Source organism: Equus przewalskii, chromosome 22 (assembly GCF_037783145.1).
Source record: "Equus przewalskii isolate Varuska chromosome 22, EquPr2, whole genome shotgun sequence".
Lineage (NCBI taxonomy): Eukaryota > Metazoa > Chordata > Mammalia > Perissodactyla > Equidae > Equus > Equus przewalskii.
Genome location: NC_091852.1, coordinates 28,921,068 through 28,939,522, shown reverse-complemented (window position 1 = coordinate 28,939,522; position 18,455 = coordinate 28,921,068). Strand labels below are relative to the sequence as shown.

The 18,455-nt window shown below is 37.5% G+C and overlaps 1 protein-coding gene and 1 long non-coding RNA gene across 45 annotated transcripts in view; one reads left to right on the top strand and one right to left on the bottom strand.

Moving 5' to 3' along the window:
* PTPRD (protein tyrosine phosphatase receptor type D) overlaps positions 1 to 18,455 on the top strand; it is a 2,079,533-nt gene that overhangs the window by 597,555 nt on the left and 1,463,523 nt on the right. The gene's annotated exons all lie outside the window — the stretch shown is intronic.
* LOC139078728 (uncharacterized) overlaps positions 1 to 18,455 on the bottom strand; it is a 30,335-nt gene that overhangs the window by 4,384 nt on the left and 7,496 nt on the right. Inside the window, exons 2-3 of the long non-coding RNA XR_011531757.1 lie at positions 11,114 to 11,279; positions 8,139 to 8,275 (exon numbers count right to left, since the gene is read on the bottom strand). This is a non-coding gene — a long non-coding RNA (uncharacterized lncRNA). The remainder of the gene's footprint in view (positions 1 to 8,138; positions 8,276 to 11,113; positions 11,280 to 18,455) is intronic.

The window sequence follows — 18,455 nt, the reverse complement described above, 5'->3', positions numbered from 1 at the left end:
TAAAATGGCTGGGAGTTAGGTGTTGATTTTGTAAGTTAAGAGGAAGACCTCTGTGAAAGGCAAGTTGGGAAAGGCAAAGAAAGGCAAAGCTCAGACATGATTGCAGGCATCACAAATTTTAATTTTAGATAAATTATAAATGGATGCATGTGGATGTTGAAGATCTGGAAAATGTTTTGCTTAAACCTAATGGCTCTGTTCCATCTAGCATGTCTTCTACCACCTTTGGGAGTTCGCGTACGCCAGTTGAAGACTGCTGTTTTAGGTTACTTCGAGGCTGATAATGACCAGAAGAGAATGCCTTCCACCTGTTTTCACATCCAAGTTTACTTCATACAAGTGGCAATAGCAAACTTTCCCGAGGGTTTACTCTGTGCCAAGTATTATACGACTCAAAGCAACTGTATGGATTTGGTATTATAATTGTCTCCATAAACTGAAGCTTAGGCACAATAAGTAACCCGATCAAGGGAACACACCTAATAAGTTTTGGAATTCAGGTAGTTTGATTCCAGAACTCAGATGCCCACAGATTATAGTGCCTCCCTCAAGGGCCTTTCCTGATTACCGCAATAGCGCTCTTTCCCTTGCTTTGTATTTTAGTAAGTTGATATAATGTAGAGCAGTGCATCTCAATCTTTAATGCATGTGGGAATCACATAAGGAATTTTGTTAAAATGCAGATTCTGTTTCAGGATGTTTTTCTCAAGGTCTGAGATTCCGCGTGTCTGACACCTTCCAGCTGATGCAGTGCTGCTGGTCCCAAGTCCCTCTGAGTGGCTCCATGGTTAGCAATCCTAAATGCACAGCAAAATCACCTAATGTTTTGTCCCTTTTCAATATTTGAAGATGGAGCATAGGCAACTGAATTTTGTAAGACTCTCTCAGGTTATTTAGGATGATAGAGTGAGGAACCACAGTTACATTTTTATGCCTGAACTTTTTTTTTCTTTTGCAACTCGCTAAAGGCTATGCAAGCTCCAGAAGTTTGAATGTGAAGGGTTCGTCAGAAGGAGAAAGCTAGAGGATTTGTCTGAAAACTTATCTGGGGAGCTGGGAAAAATGGAGGGGAGTTGATGGAGATGGTAAGACCAAACTCTACTGTGCCAGACCACACTGTGACTTTGCCAAGGGGTGCAACTCTCTCGGTTGTAGACAGAATAATGGTGCACTTTGTGAGTGGTAGTGTATATGTGGGGAGCTGATGCAAAAAGGTAATGTTGATGGGAGCGTGTGTTAGGAAGGGCACATGTGCAGGGTGAAGAAATCTGGCCAGGTGATTCTGATACAGCCTTCGCCTCTGCCTGGACAATCATAGGTTTAGAGCATGTATTATGCTTGCTTTTCAATTGTATGTAGCATTTTGAGAATTTTCTCTCTACCCCTAAATAAACAATAAACATCTAAACATAAAACTTGTGAAATCATCTCAAATTTTCCTACCAAGTGAAAGAATTCAGCAAGGTCTCAGTCATTGTGTGCTGTATTTATTAATTTATTCATTCAACAAATATTTATTGTGCCAACAAATATTCTCTATGTCAAACAATAAGATAGAAAATTGAAGGTGTAAGACACAGTTCCTAGCCTCAAAGAGCTCATAGTCTAGCTAGGATAGAGAGGGAAGTATGTATGGAAGTGTTCTGAAGAAGTTTTGAAAGGATGTCAGAGACTCCAGAGAGAGGCACCCTGTCTAAGAAATTTATCCTGAAATTAACGGAGTAAGTGGGTCTAGGTTCAGAGACCGAGTGTAGGTTCATTTAAATGGGTCATTTTGAAACAACTGTTGAAAAAAAAAATCAAGTTTCTCTAAACCTAGTGACCTTCTTGGCCCAAGAGATGTTGAGCTGGAAGTCAAGACACCTCTGTAGAAAGGGGTACAGAATTGAACACTACGTGCTGAGTGAATATTATTCACCGTTGACATGAGCCTTCTTTAATAGCAAAGAAGAAATATTTCTTTAAACCTTTTGGCATCATTTAATACAGGCCACCTGTGCATACTTCTGTGGGAAAATAAAATGTTTTTAATTGGTCGCTCTATATTTAAACACCTCTGGAGGCCTACACTGTTTAAAAATAATACATTGAGGTTATGTAGTCATAGGTATCTATCTGTTGTAGGTCACACAAAACAAAACAAGACGAAAGAAATCTCATTATAGAACAGAGATAATGAGGATGTCTTCTCCATTTTCTCTTCCAGTTAAAGATGTTGGGCAAGGCTACTTTTTCTAGCTGCCTATAGCGAAAGCTGCTTCATAATATAATGGGAAGCAAATCATCCCAGGGGTCACAATTTCTAAATTCCTATGATGTGGACAAATCTATTTATAGAGCAAACAGAATATGTTTTCTTCCTCTTTACAACTATCAAAGCAATTTCAGAGGTATGGAAAGTCTGTGATCACCTCTCAATTTTTGCTGGGCTCCCTTAAGTGTTAATTATATTAGAGCACAGTTGCACGGACTGGTTAACTAGAAAATTGCCAAGGATAGGAATACAAAAATAAAAGTTAAAGTCCCTTACTTTATACCAAGGAACATATTTTCACATCAACCTATTCTTTCTTAACTCAAGGCGAAAAGCTTGCATGTGAGCTACAGAACCACGACAGACCACACCTAACCTTAGACGCATCTTTCAATGCCCCAGGCACTTGGTCTCTATAGATAGATAGATAACGAGTTTCCTCCTTTCTGAGCTAGGAAATTAGGTTTAGAGTGATAAAAGTGAGTGAGAAGTTAAGGCAATTTTCTGAATAATTCAGACCAAGTCAGTCTCTGGTTGTTATCAAAATACCTACAAATTTTTAACTTAATTACTGTTCCAAAAATTCAGCCATGTTAGTGTGTGTGTTCTTCCCTTCTAGAAGTGTAACTGTGTATCAGACTTACTGGAATTTTCTAAGTTACTCTCCAATATCAGTTTTGAGTGTGTCACCTTTAACTCTTTGGGCTAGGTTTCATTACGCCCCACCCCAAAATGTCCATGCCTTATTTCTAGAACCTGTGGATATGTTAGCTCACCTTGGCAAATGGAACCTTGCAGATGCAATTAATTAAGGATCTAATCATGGGGCAATTACCCTGGATTATCCAGGTGAGTCCAATGTAATCACCAGCATCCTTATAAGAGGAAGGAATCTACTTCAAAGTCAGTGGTAGGAGATGTAGGGAAAGAAGCAAGAGGTGGGAGTAACTGGAAGGGGCCATGAAATAAACACTGCCCAAAGCCTCAAGAAGCTGACATTGAGGGAACTAGTGGAAGTGTCAACATACAGTGGATCATCTTCTCTGTGTGGTAGGTCAGAACTTAAGAGTCATGTTTTTAACTCACAAATTCTACATCCTCGTAGAAAAAGCATACAGGGTGAGTCCACATGTTGTCCAAGCCTGCAAGTGTGGTTTGTATTATCGGAAGAAGTGCAGCTCATTCAGATGAAACAAAAACTTTCAATGTGAGGAATTTAATAGATTTTTTTAAAAGTTCCATTCTTTTATTAATTGTTGCTAAAGTTGAAGGTGTAGTATAGATTACTAGCAATGTTTCTAAAGATGTTTTTAAGAAACACTACGCTTTTTAAATACAAAGTAGTAATTGTGAATTTGTGACCATTCCAAATTTGCTCTAGAGGTGCTACGTATTTATACTGTTGAAAGTTTAAGTACACAGGGAATATAGGATAAACGTTACATTTAATAAAGTTTATCTTCTGTGAATCATAGACTACTTCTCTCTAAATGAATCATGATCACAGCTTGGTGGTGCTATTTGCACAGCCATTACCAAACCAGTACAAGGATCGTTGTCAAAGTAGGTTGAGTACTTGTCATACATGTTGTTATATGTATGAATATATAATAATAGTAAAAAGGAGTTTATCTTTTTACAGGATCCAATGCAAATTAATTAAATCCTGTGTTATGGTGTAACTCCATTTCTAAACATGAAATCCTCAGAATTGAGAAATTTTCTACATTGCTTATTTTAAAAGATAATTTTTATGGGAAATCCAAAACACAAAAAAAAGTATAGAGGGGGCTGGCCCCGTGGCAGAGTGGTTAAGTTTGTTTGCCACGCTGTGCTTTGGCTGCCCAGGGTTTCGCCCGTTCGGGTCCTGGGTGCAGACCTAGCACTGCTCATCAAGCCATGCTGAGGCGGCATCCCACACAGCACAACCAGAAGGACCTGCAACTAGAATATGCACCTACATACTGGGGGGCTTTGGGCAGAAGAAGAAGAAAAAAGATTGGGAACAGGTGTTAGCTCAGGTGCCAATCTTAAAAAAAAAAAGTATAGAGAATACTGTAATATTGCATTGTTGTAGCTTGAACAACCATCAACTCATGGCCTACCTGTTTCATTTATTATCCCCTTATCTGCTTCCAAATACACCCTGCCCACTAGACAGCTGGATCCATTTTAGACCTCCTGAATTTTAAACGTCTAATTACTTCTGATTATCAGGTTAAGAATTACTTTCTTAAAGAAACTTTGAAGTCTTCTCTTTATACTTATTCGATTTTTAGTTTTCTTTCAATTATTTTGTTGTATATCACATGAATGTTCTCCACCTCATTTGTTTAATTTCTCCTTTTGAATAACAAAGCTGTAAAAATCCTTTAGGTAGGATAACAAATAGAACCTATTGGAAATTTCCTGTTTTTGTAGGTTAGTACTTTCTTGAGTCAGGTCTTCTCAATAATAAATGAGATTCTTAAATTGACACCTCATGTTTAAAAAGGTGTTTCATTAAAAATAACTTAGCAAGAAGGTTGAATTTAAAATTCAGAACAATACACTATCCGTGTTTAATACTAGTTTCTTAAAGAAGCAGCAGATTATCTAAATTAGAGCCATTTCCTTTGTGACATTCCAGGGCAGTTTCTCAAGTCGTGGTCTCCTGTGGCCCAGGGCAGCATAGCGTCCAGAGACTCTCCTCCTGTTTAAGTCTAGGTGTTGGATCTGATAGGGAGCTCTCTTCAGCCAACCAGCAGGAGGACTCCTTGAGGCAATTTGAGGAATGCCCTTACCTCAGGTTCTCTGGAGCTCCCCACACAGAAGACTTTCTTGTAGCTCCATACCACTCCTCTGTAAAGAATTTTAGCCAGGCTGCCTGTGTAGGAGGAAGGGAGCAGATTTTTTTTCCCCACTGGGTGCACACCTGCTGCACTTAGAGCCGTGTCTGAAGTACCCTCCATTCAACCAGAACAGGTAATTCAACCACGAGAGTGAGCCTCTGATGTTTAGACACTCTCTGCCCACAATCATTTGATGACTTCTCATTATCCTTAAGATAAAATCTAAAATCCTTGACACGGCCTTATAAATCCTGTATGACCAAGGTGTGCCTATCTCTTGACCTCCCCCTGGATCTTTATTCCCCAGCCCCTGGGACTGCTTCCTGTGTCTGAAACACAAATGGTCTCTTTTTCTGCCTTAAGGCCCACACCTATGCCATTGTCCTCAGGCGCTCCTTTTCTCCTGTCTTCTGCTAAACGATGGTCCTCCAGATGCGTCAAAGGAGTGGGCAGAGATGAGAAAGCCACTTAGCAAGCTGTAGAAAGAGGAGTAGAAATGATAGGCAGAGACAGAGGGAAACGTCTATATGTCCCCCTTCCCTATCACAGCTCTCTGCAAGCAAGAAAACTGAGCTGGGTGGGGAGTGGAGGTTTTCTTTCCTCCTTTCTTTCCCTGTAATGCAAAACTGTGAATTAAGGCTGAGGTGATGGGCCCTGTGCTTACATTTTCTATTCTTTCCATAACCTAGCTTCCTTGCAGGAGAGGAACAGTCTCTGCATTTGTCCCCTTCAGAATCCTAATCACTTAAAAAGAAAAGGTCTGGTAACGTGGTCAGAAAGACTGCCCCTTCCTTCCATCCTGAAAACACAAAGCCAAAATAAAACACACCTTTCTTCTGTGCTTTCTGCTTCTCTCTAGACTACAAAATTCTCTGGCCCATCACTTCCAGATCATTGGTTAGCTGCTCTTTACTTTTGCCTGGAATTATTTTTGTCAGCTGGAATGGCTTATTGCATATGCAACATGTTTTCTTAATTATTCTCATCCAATGTAATCTTTTTTTAATTTCTTACTGTTATCACTCAAAGCATAACTTAAGTATTTGTTGCTTAATAAGACCATGCAAAATGAAGTTTTAGGGATTGTGCTCCTGAATGAGGCTACTAGAAATGCCATTACCACTTTGAGTCAAATCAGCTGTGTCGCAATCCAGCTTCACTGAGGTTGACAAATATATGGCCTTCAAATGTCCTAGTGTAGCATGTGTGTAATTGATACTCAAAATTGTGGCTTCGTGGTTTCAGGGAAGAATAGTAGGTTCCCTTTTAAAGTGTTATAAAATCTTTTTATATTCTAAAATACAATTCTTTTACCTAATGCAAAATCTTAAGCACTAGACCTGTCTATGTTTGTACTTATTGCCATAGCAGTAGAGAACATTTTTCTCACTATTTCTTCTGATCAGAATGTTATACAAGGGCCAGCCCCAGTGGCCTAATAGTTAAGTCCAGTGTACTCTAGTTCAGTGGCCTGGGTTCATTTCCCGGGCACAGACCCACACCACTCGTCTGTCTGTGGTCATGCTGTGGCAGTGGCTCACATAAAAAAAAAAAAAAAAAGAGGAAGATTGGCACCAGATGTTAGCTCAGGGCAAATCTTCCTCTGCTAAAAAAAAAAAGTTACACAAAACCTCTAATATTGATATAAAATTCTAAAATCTTGTGGTAAAGTATTTTTTTTTCCTTATATGTTTATATATCATAATGTTACCAAACCTGAAGTGTTTGCTTACCCGTTGCACAGCAAGCCAATCTATGACACCGGGGGTGGTGGAAGAAAGTAGGAATTTTTTATTTTTGCACAGTGCTGAGCAAGGAGAGAGGGCAGCTAACGCTGAAATCCCAAACTCCCCAAAAAGCTAAAAGGAAGGATTTTTATTTGGGGTTTTAGGTAAGGGAGGGGGAGCATATGGCCTTGCTGGTCAGATCTTTCCCACCAGCCTGTCTTTGGCCTTGAGCCACTTACAGAGAGGAGGAAGCCTGTGACCTTGCTGGTCAGCAGCTTTCCCACCAGTCTGTATCTCTTTGCGGGGAGGAGATAGTCCAGGTGCTTGTCCTTGGCGGTGTCTGTCTCCATGGAGGATAGTGGATTCTGGAGCCAGGAAGCCAGAGAGTAAGCAGGGAATGAGTGTTTTGGTTTTAACCCCATATATACTGGGTTTAATGTGAGGAAACTGATATCAGGGTTGATATCAATAACATCAGTTTACTTAGAACACAACTTATCTTTTGCCATTTCTCAGGCATGGTGTGCTGCAGAATTTTTGGTAAATGATACGAGTTACATTTCAACTTTTTGCACTCCTTCAGTGCATATATGTCAATTATCCTTCTTAGTGATCTTGAGGTAACAAGTGAAAGCCCGTTGTAAACCAAAGCTACCAACTCCGTTAAGATGAGTGCATCTCTTGCTATTTGTTCCAATCTTGATAAAACTTTAAATTCTGTGTGACTTTAGGAAGGCTCTTAAACTCTCTGAAGCTCAAGTTCCTCATCTGAATAATGAGACGGTATTTATCTTTTAGGGTCACTGTGAGGATTAAGTGATGCAAGATGTAAAATCACCTGGCGTACCTTGTAATACATAACTGTCTCTCAGTAAATGTTTTATCCCTTCCCTCTCTCAACCTCTGCATCTGTGCTATCTTCACCATCTCAGTGCAGTGAGGTTTATGTTCAGTGGGCATAGAAATGATTTATAACAGGCTGGGAAGAGGCTTAGGGACCTAGAGAGTAATTTTCTCCTTTAGTTTCCTCTGTGGATGACTTCAACTTGGCATATATCGTATTTGTTAAGGTACTTTATTTCTAGCAATTTATCAACTTAATGCTATAATATTACTACTAATGATAATGAGAGTTGCTAATGCTCAGTGCAGGCCGTGTAATTCTCACAACAACTCTATGAGACAGGGACTATTCATATCTACAATTGACAGATGATAAAACTGAGGCAGAGGGTGGCTAAGCCATTTGTCCAAGAGTGTCCAGATGATAAGCCATGGGCCCCAGGCTGTTTGACCACAGGATCTGATTCTGAAACATGACATTACCTGGCTTCCAACTGCTCCCTCCACAGCAAAGATCTCAGCCTTTGGAGTCATGTTGCCTGGGGTCAAATCCTGAGTTTTGCCATTTTCCATCTGATTGGGAGGCTCTAAGATTCTCTATGACTCAGTTTATAGTACATCTGTAAAAGGAGAGTAGCATTTAGAAGAACTTATTGAGGCAGTGTATTAAACTGCTTTGCTCAAAGCTTTGCACAATATAAAAGAGGAATAAAAATTGGCTATTTCTGTTAAAGGTTAGGAGCACCCATTATCCTTTTCTCCTCTGCCTCTAAAGCACGCATGGACTTTTGGGAAAAGTGAGTCTTTTTCCTTCCTCTGTAATACTAACCAGAGGAGCCTGCAACAAAAAATGACCATCATTCAGATACTACACTAACTTCTAAACCTCCTCACCCCATTCATGACTTTTTTCCTAAAACAATGCAGTGTGACTGCCCAGTGTGACTGCAATATACTGAGGCGAATGCAGATAATTCGCAGGGCATATCTTTTCTCTTAATGATGATCTTCTTTCTATGAAGATCATTTTAATAGCTCAGGTTTTTATGGAGAATTCTTATTCACATTTAAACCCCCTAAGATTTACAATGGAAGCAAAGTCTTTTACTCCTCAGGCTCTCCCTTGCTGACATAACACACATCTACCTTAGAAACAGTTTTTCGTAAAATTTACATTTGAAACAATGGAAAGCTGAGACCTTCCTGATACATCTAGCGAAATCTGTTAAGCACATTTCTTGAAGAGATTGGATATGTCAAATGGAGAAAAAAGTCACTAGGTCTGTAGACATATAAAGTCTGAAGAAGAAGAACTGGTGAATTATGAATTTAGCAAATATGGCTGGTCCTGTGAACTTGGGCAGGTCTATGGAAAATATATTTTCTTGATAATTTAGGTGTCAAGTATAAATCTCTTCTTGTTTTGCTAAAGATAGACACATGCTCTAAGCTCCTCCTCAGCTGCTCCCTTTACCACCAATCCATGACTATCTTTATACCTGCCTCAACAGTTCTTTCCTACGTGAAAGCCCATCCTTCATATATAGTACCCAACTCAAACACCATTTCTTCTTAGAAGTCTTCCCTAGTCCCTCTATGATATCTACCTCCTTCAACCACTCCAAAATAAAACTGTTTGCCCCCCATCAACCTGCTGTTCCATAGCGCTTCATTCTTCATGATTGTTTTTCTGGCTCGGCTCTAGCATTTCCAGAGCAAATATTCTTCCTATTTTTAGGAGCACTTTCCCAGGGTCTACCCAGATTCAGAAGAATTTGCCAGTTTGCACTCCATCTGTGTGTTGTGTGTGTATGTGCGTACATGCATGCACCTGTTTGAAGGTCTGTTGCAAATCACAAAATTTTTCTAAATTTACATTATTGAAATGTCATTAAGAGCATTACTGATTTAGAGATTCCAAGACCAAACTAGAAGTATGAATTTGTTTGTATTGAACTTTTTTACTAACATATTTACTTCAATCACAAAGTAAAAGAGGAAGAAAAAGAAAAGTCAAGTTTACATTCTCACATTTCAGATGAAAAGTAGGTTCACTTGAATCAGATCTTGGAGCACACGTTATACTTTCTGGTTTAAACAAAATGTTTACAATTTCCATATTTATGCTACGCAAGGTAAACCATCATTATTGTTTGCTATATTCTTAACATTTTACTTTTGAATGCAAGTTAAAAGCAAAAGGGATGAAAATAGATGTTTTCTTCCTAAAGGACTGTTAATATAATTTTAGCTTGCTTTGCATTTTGAATAGACTTAAGAACTGAAACTAAAAAAACTATAAAACTAAAAACATCAATTCCTTTTTTAAGGTTCTGTTGGAAAACCAGGTTTGCCCCACTCCTAACCTCCATCAGAAGAATTTACTCAAATGTCTATTATAAATCATGATTAAGGTGTAATGTTCTCCTTTATCCTGTTAAGAAAACTATCATCATCTCTGCTGAGCTCTTTTAAGTTTTTGGGGGTTTTTTTGCTGAGGAAGATTGGCCCTGAGCTAACATCTGTCGCCAAATCCTCCTCTTTTTGCTTGAGGAAGATTGTTGCTGAGCTAACATCTATGGCAATCTTCCTCTATTTTGTACGTGGGATGCCACCACAGCATGGCTTGATGAGCAGTGTGTAGGTCTGTGCCTGGGATCCAAACCTGCAAACCCTGGGCCACTAAAGTGGAGCACATGAACTTAACTGCTCTATCACTAGACTAGCCCCTTAAGTTTTCCTCTACATCCTAAATAGTTTGTGGAATTATCCAGAAAGAAAATCTTTAAACTTTTCCCTTGTTTTTAAAATACATTGCATCTTTTAGAGAGTAATGTTTCCAATTAGTTCCCCTGTCACTTTCCTTCCTGTCTTGGTGGTGGCTAAATATTTCTCAGCTGGATTCCCTCACACTCAAACCAAGTTCAGTATTAACTTGGTGACTGCTTTAGTATCAAATTTGAGAAACCCAATTTGTGTCCCCAATTTAAGAGACTATTTCCCTGATTTTATTTCAAAAACCATACCGGGAAATCATGCACGCACATCTGAACAAATGCATTTAAATCAGCTCTCACATGCCATTTATACAAGTGCACGAAAGAAATGTCCATAAAAACAGAAATGTAGGACCAGCACTTGTCCCCAGGATAAACAAAATCATTTTTAGATTAAGAATTTCACTCTGACCTAAAATGTTTACGAATCCAAGTGTTTGGTCTTTAACATTGACGAATGCTTTGGCAGCCTTCTAAGTAACACTGACGAGGTTATTTGATGAGAGCAACCTGAACTAAATTGAAGCCACAAGTTCCTTTCTTTGTCTATCAGCTCTATAGCTTTCTGGTGATAACAGTTTTGTCTTTCTTGATTTGGACTTTAGGTTTTCATTACCTAAAAGAGGGTCTTCCCTTATTTTTTTCCTGTTAAATGTTTAAACGTCCACCAGCTCTACTTACCCCAAATTCCATTTCTTGATTTCCATATCATGTGCTGTGTTTTTGCATGGCAGTGGACTCTATGCTGGTGAATATGCCAGTATCTGTAATGTCACTGCTTTATCCACTGCTCTGATTTACTTAATGGTACTACCATCTGGTTTCCATCGCAATCCAATCATTCTCACTGAAGGAATTAAAATGTCAGACATAAGAAATTGGGCAGAAGGCAGAGGTTAATTACAAAGGAGAAAACTATTTACACATAGAGGTATTTCTCTTTTCTCAGTGCCCATAGAATTCCCATTACTGATAATGAGACTTACAGAGACCAACTGAGTAGCAAATAGACTTAGGGTATTAAATCTTGGTAATTGGCAGTAATGGAAAATGAAATTTAGGTGCATCCAATTCAGTTTAATGGAGTCTAGTAAGTTCATTCATTTTTTAAATTTCTAAATTTGACAAGGATTGTTTAAATCTCAGTATTGTATTACAGGTTTACAAAAAACATTTAAGAAAAAAACACTCAATATACTTGACTTATTTCTCCGCTAACCTTGTTTGTAAATTTGATTTCTCTGGTTGCAATAAAGAAGAAGATTTTTTTTTCACTTCCCTCGGATTATCAAGTACTGTTAAATGCTGCACCCTATCATTTTATGGTCATGGTGGATTACTGTTCTTTCTAGCGTTTGATATAAGTGTATGCATCCTCATTGAGTTCGTTTACTCAAGTTATGGTGTTTCGCATTTTGAAAAATTGTGCTGACATCTTTTCTTTTATATTGTGAACAATTTTTGTTGAGGTCTTCTGTTTCCACTAAGATTCTCAGTGAGACTGAGTAGACATAGGAAACCTGTTGACTGCATAGTTTCAGCCAGTGAGAGGTTCAGCTTAATCTGCGGTGATTAGAGGTGGCTGTGTAAAATAGCTAGAGCCTAGAATAACCTATTTGTGCAGAGTAAAGCGAAATATAATGGATGGGTGAGTGGATGGATGAGAGACAGAGAGAATTTCTTGTAGGAATAGCAAGTCAGAGCAGCCAAGATTGCTTTACCAAGAGTCAGCATTTAATCAGAAATACATGTATCATTATTTTCCTTTTCCGATAATATTTGTCAATCAAGTTGACCATAACAGCCACTTTGCATCTATTCACTTTTTAGTCATTATATATATCACTGAATGACATAATGTATGAAATTAAACTTGAACAGCTCATAAATTATACAACTAATTACCTTCATCTTTAATTACAGTGACTAGTTGACTTCGATCTGTTAGCATGACCCCTGGTGGCAGCAGGAGCAGCAGGAATGTCCAAAAGCTCTTATGGGCTAGCTAATTAGGGAAAGTGTGTTTTGGTTACAAACATCAGACAGGCTATATTGGGGATGAGATGAGTCAAATTTAGCCCACGGTCTCTTGTTGGGCACTTGAGACTGAGAGAAACTGAAGGACTTAGATTTGTGGTTCTTACATTTTTTTTTCTGGCACCATATCATACACGTGTAAAAGAATAAAATATTAAGTTCCTTAATTATACATGTGTGAATAGAGTAATATCATCGTATACATTAATCATATCAAGAAGATGGGCATTTGAGGGAGTGGCCATATCAGAATTTCAGGGGGTATATCATTTCCACTTTTCATTGCCAAGTACCAGATATTTGTTGCACACAACCCTCGGGCAAGAAGGTGCAATCTTACTTACTATGTGCCTAAGAGGTCAGAACTCAGAAAGCTTCAACGAAGAACATTGATGACTACCATACTCGCCTCGAAAGTAGGTCTAAGGAGTACAAAAAGGGCAAGGTTCTACTCCTATCTGTAAAATATGTGTAGGTGTGTGTGCATATACATATCTCTCTGCATTTTAATCATCACTTTTGGATTACGGAAATGATATTGGCAGTTGTGGAGAAAAAGGCAACAAGGTTTATAAAGGCAATTTTCTAAAATGTGACTGCGGGCTTAATGTATGAATGGATTGTGCTTCAAAGTATATTGGAGCCCCAAAAGAGGAAATGTGTCTAAGTTCTAATATGCTCAGCTTATGTTCATTCAATTCTTTTAAATAGGGGACTTATTTACTATGTCACTTCATAAGTTTAGCTGGATGGATAGGAAATTGTTTATTGGTAATAATTTTAAAAAGTTACTTTAGCTTCCTTCACTCTTATTCTCTTAAGTATTGTTTCTTCCATTTTTTAATCACTTTACCAACATCTTTTGGCTGTCTCCAAAGGAACCTCAGTCATAGAGTGCTTTTCTTCCCTAGGGCTAATTCACCGGTTACCAATTCCTGATCTATCTTTATATGCCCAGTCCTTCATTGGTTTGTTTGTGGTTTTAGAAAGCTCAGTAGTCTCCTTTTAATCACCAACTTTTTGAAAAGTTGCTTCTGCTATCAGGAGCAAAACTCAGAATGTTCTGCAAGTTAGATGGGCTAAAGTTTGCTCGTATCTTCTTCTAAGACATGCTTTTCTTTTACCTCATTCTAAGATCTTTTCTAGGGAATTATCTTTAAAAGCACTGGTAGAAGCACTATCAGTTATTACTAGTGGAAGATAAATATGACAATAACGATGTTTTGCTTTTTAAAATTAACTCTGACTTCTACATTTTAAGACAAGTGTTTTTATAATTGGTCATCAGATATGCCGAGCACTAGATTACATAGATTACACAGTTTATCTGATCACCTCACTTGATTTTCATATTAAGAGAACATGGATTTGCACCCAGGTTTGCCTGCCTCCTGCTTGCCACACTCTCATTCATAACAATGATCACACTGTGTTACCAGTCGGTTAAATAATCATTATCAGGGCAAAACCAATACTTTCTTCAGGCTTTAACCTGTAAAGCTTGCAGATCACAGGGACTGTTATGTAGTAGGCTTCATTTGCTGTTTGTGTGATTAGTCTTTAGCAATTCTTCTGGGAAGTTTAAACCTTTTGTGGAAATGGGCTAACTTGATCGTTTTCCCTGAGGAACTAAAATTCGAAAACAAAAGATGCATAGGAAATCATTCTTATTTTTTCCCAAGTTCAGTTATTTAAGATCACTGTTTCAGCATGTATATTCTCCATTGTTTCTCAGACAAGGACTTGATGAAGTCATGCTTGTCTCAACTTCTTTGGTTTTGAAATTTCTAATTCCGGGTTTTGATATAGAGTAGAAGATATACATGGTAAAAATTATACTGGAGAGAACAGAGCATGAGTCTACTTCTGAGATATATATAAATATACAAATCATAAATATGTGCATATCTATGTATCTATGAGTGATGTTGGGTACTCATAACTCAATTTTAATTCAAGTTGTTTTTATTACTTCATCTATAAAAGAGGATATTGATATTACACTGCTAGCTGGGGTTTTCGAGGATTATTCGAGCTAAAACCCATGCTATGCTCTCAAGAATAGTAATATTAGTAGGTGGTATGTAAATATACACATATTTTAATGGATAACAATCATTTGAGTGAATGTCAAAATCCTTCACAGGACACTTGAGCTGTTCCCTCTCTTCTCTGCCTCATGGTACATGCTCTACGAACATCGATGAGCGTGTTGTCCTAGAACACACTGTGATGCTTCTTGTCTTCCTACTGTTGATCCTGTTGCCTCTTCTACCGGGAATGCCCTCTCTGCAATCCCCATCTCAACATTTAGCATGTCAAAAGCTCCTAGGCTGATTAGGGTACCCTATGCACCTATATCCTCTGGTATATGTCTCTTGAATAGTATCTTTACATTGCTCTTATCACATTGTACTCGGCCTGCATATCCTTACATTGGTCTTATGACATTAAGTTATATTACTTTTATTTACGTGAATTTTAAGAGAAATGTTCATTCATCGTAAGAAATTTTGTACCTATATATGCTTTAGTAAATGTTGGAAATGAAGAAAGTAACGAAAGTTTGGATTTTAAAATGTCTCCATCTTTTATCTGAAGGCATTCTCACTTCAGAGACAATAATGGGACTTGTGTCTTAATATACATGTGAGATAACAGAGGCTAGTGATCGATCCAAGAACACAGCAAGATTTTTCTATTATAAACAGTCCATTTTGGATTCTTTACATATGGCTGTATATAATAACATGACAGGATAAGAGTATCTAAGTAGACATACAGCTGAAGCAGTGGATTGTAGAACCTCTAGATTTTCTTACATTTTTCTGTTTTACGTATTTCCAGAAAAATTCACAGTATGAACATTGGCTTCAGGTATAGATCTATATTGGAGAGAATTCTCAAAATCGCCTCTTGACTTTTATTCTGGATTTTTTTAGATTTGTTTTTCTTCATGGTTCCAGTATGTTTGATGGACTAGAAAGACATGAGGACATAAAGTCCTCATTTGGCATGAGAAGAGTAATTTTAATAGTACACCAAATTGAGAAGAGCATCATGGCCATCCCTGACCAATATGCTTCTTTTCCCACACAGCAATAAAAAGTCACTTCTGGGAGCTGGCCCTGTGGCCAAGTGATTCAAGTTCCACATGGCTCTGCTTTGGCTGCCTGGGTTCACAGGTTCAGATCTCGGGTATGGACATACACCACTCATCAGCCATGCCGTGGATGCATCCCACACACAAAGTAGAGGAAGACTGGCACAGATGTTAGCTCAGGGCTAATCTTCCTCAAAAAGACAATAATTTCTGTAGAAAAATTGCTTTTTAATACAGTTCAGATCTTACAAGTATGAAAGGAGTAGGAAAAGACAGGATAACAATTTTAATACAAATTAAGAAAGTGTGACAGCAATGATATTTTGTAATGGGGGAAATAAGTATAGGGCTAGATGTGTTAATATGTGTTACCCCAACCCAGAGGTTCTGTTAATCTATAAAATGCATCATTCCATATAGAAATAGTATAGAAATTATAGGCTGATCATATTTAGGAAAATAAATTAATTTCAAGCAAGTAAATCTAAGTTTTTCTTTAAGATTCCTGCATTTCTCCATGCAACTAAGTGTAAATTATGGTTTAAAATGTGAATAAAATATTCATTCATCCAAATTTACTAACGCTCACATAAAGTACTCTTTCCTGAGTTCCTTCCATTGTGATTGTTTTTATCTCAAAACATAAATTGATCCAAGTTCATATGTGGCTCTTGATGAGCCTTTTAAGCTGCAAAACCCTGGAGTTTTGCATTTCACTTTGAATATTTTCTGCAAATTCTGCATTTTTACATAAACAAGCTATTTTTTCATATTTCTGTAGCTCCCTAACTGAATTATGAAGACAAAACAGATTGGCAACACTGTTCCTTAATATTCTAAAAATGGGGCATTTTTCCTTAAGGTTGATTCAGAAAGAAATTATTCTAAAGGGATTCTATTACCTGTTATGGACCACAAATCTTATAGAATCAACTAGAGAATAATCATCTGTGCTAACACTGCCCAGATTCTTCCACTGGGCAGACAAGCATGCTGAGTTGAAAGAACAACCTTTGCAGAGCAACCATACCCCTAAAAGCATTCCATGGAACCTATGTTGTTTCTTCCAGAAGTTTAAGATGTCATTCTAAGAATGCATTTATTACTAAAGATGTGCTTTCATGTGCCTTCACTTTGCCCCTTTTTTAATCTGTCTACTCAACTCTGGTCCTTTAACCCAGCTGCCTGATGATCATTTCTGTCCAGATAATTTGTATTTCTAACTCCAATACCAAACTAAATTCTAACTTCCAAGTCCACTCCTCCTCGTCTCTAATGTCTTAGTAGTACCACCAACATCTAATGAACAGGCCCAAATGTTTTTGATCCCACCTTCTCTTCCTGTAACTCCTTGCTCTCCATATCCATTCTGTAGCCATGGACCCTTGCCTCCCTCATTCCTGTGGTCAGTCCTTTAGCTCATATCTCTTGCTTGCTTTTTCCATTTGACTGCTCTCTGGCCTCTTTAACTCAATGCACTTCTTCTTCTAACATAATAATCCCAGAAAATTGCACTTCAGTGTTGTGACTCTTCTGCTTTATAAACTTTGTATTCAAGTCCATCTATTCATTAATCTATCTAATGTCATTTCCCAATATTTCCTATCCTTTTCACTAGGTTAAATTATGCTGTTTGCTGGTTTCTGTGAAAATTCTTCATTTTTATATCTTTGTACATTTTATATCTTTGTTATACTTTTTCCTGGCTTAAATGGCCCTTTTTTGAGTAATCGAATTTCTACGTGATGTTAATCTATGAATAACTTTTTTCTTCCTCCAACATGACTTTCTTCAAAAATTTGTACACCCAAGTTGTGAAGTTTACATCTTTGTGTTTTGGCAAACATAATGTAGTAATAATTTTTGCCCTAATGTCTGTCTTTGTCTGATGCCAACTTTTCCACACCCATTTATTTGGGGTTAGAATTTACTCGATGAACACATAGTTTCCATCCTTCTACTTACTTTTCATTACTTCAATTCTCTTAGGTTTTTGGTGTGTTCCTAAGGTATAACTCATAGCTGCACTTTAAAAAGTGTCTTTACTTAGATTGAATTGAAAATATTTAATTTAGCTGAGATCTCATATGAAAAAGGTATAGACATACAAAGTACAAACACCGTGCTGTATAAATGTGAAAAACAGATTTTTTGGAGAAGCTTCAGATTTTTGTTCTCATTGTTACTTGTATTACTATTAATTATTTGAGGTTTGTTTAATATTCTCCAAGTAGATCTGTTCTACCACCATTATACTGTTAATACCTGTTTTAGTGTACCCATATATCTGCCAGTATTTGCTACCCATTCCTCCTTGCATCCCATTCTTATTGCATATTCAATGTCCTTCCTCTTAAACTACATCCTTTCTAAGTTCCTTTAGTGAGGTTTCATTAGTAGTAAATTATTAGTATTTTTCTTTGCTTGTTTTGTTTCTTTGTTTTGTATTTGCTTGCTTTTATACCTTTGTATGAAAGATTGCTACGTACAAATTTGAGGTAACACTATTATTTTTTTTCAAGCACAATGAAGATGTTGCTTCACTCCATGCTATTCTTCTTTTTGTTGAAAAATCTATTGTCAAACTTATACCTTTGTATGTTATTTGAATTTTCAAATATTTATTTCTAGCTACTTTCTTTGTCTCAGCAGTCTACATTGATATTACAATGTGCTTTCATACAAAGTTTTATTCATTCTTCTCTATACTCTTTGCCTTTACTAAATTTGAGGAACCATGTCTTTTGACAATTCTGTGAACTGTTGAGGCCACTATATTTTTCAACATTTCCTTTTCAATATTTCGACTCTCTCCTACTAAAACTCCTGTATATCATGGTTACACCTTTTTATTCAGCTCTTCCATCCCTTCACCTTCCTTTC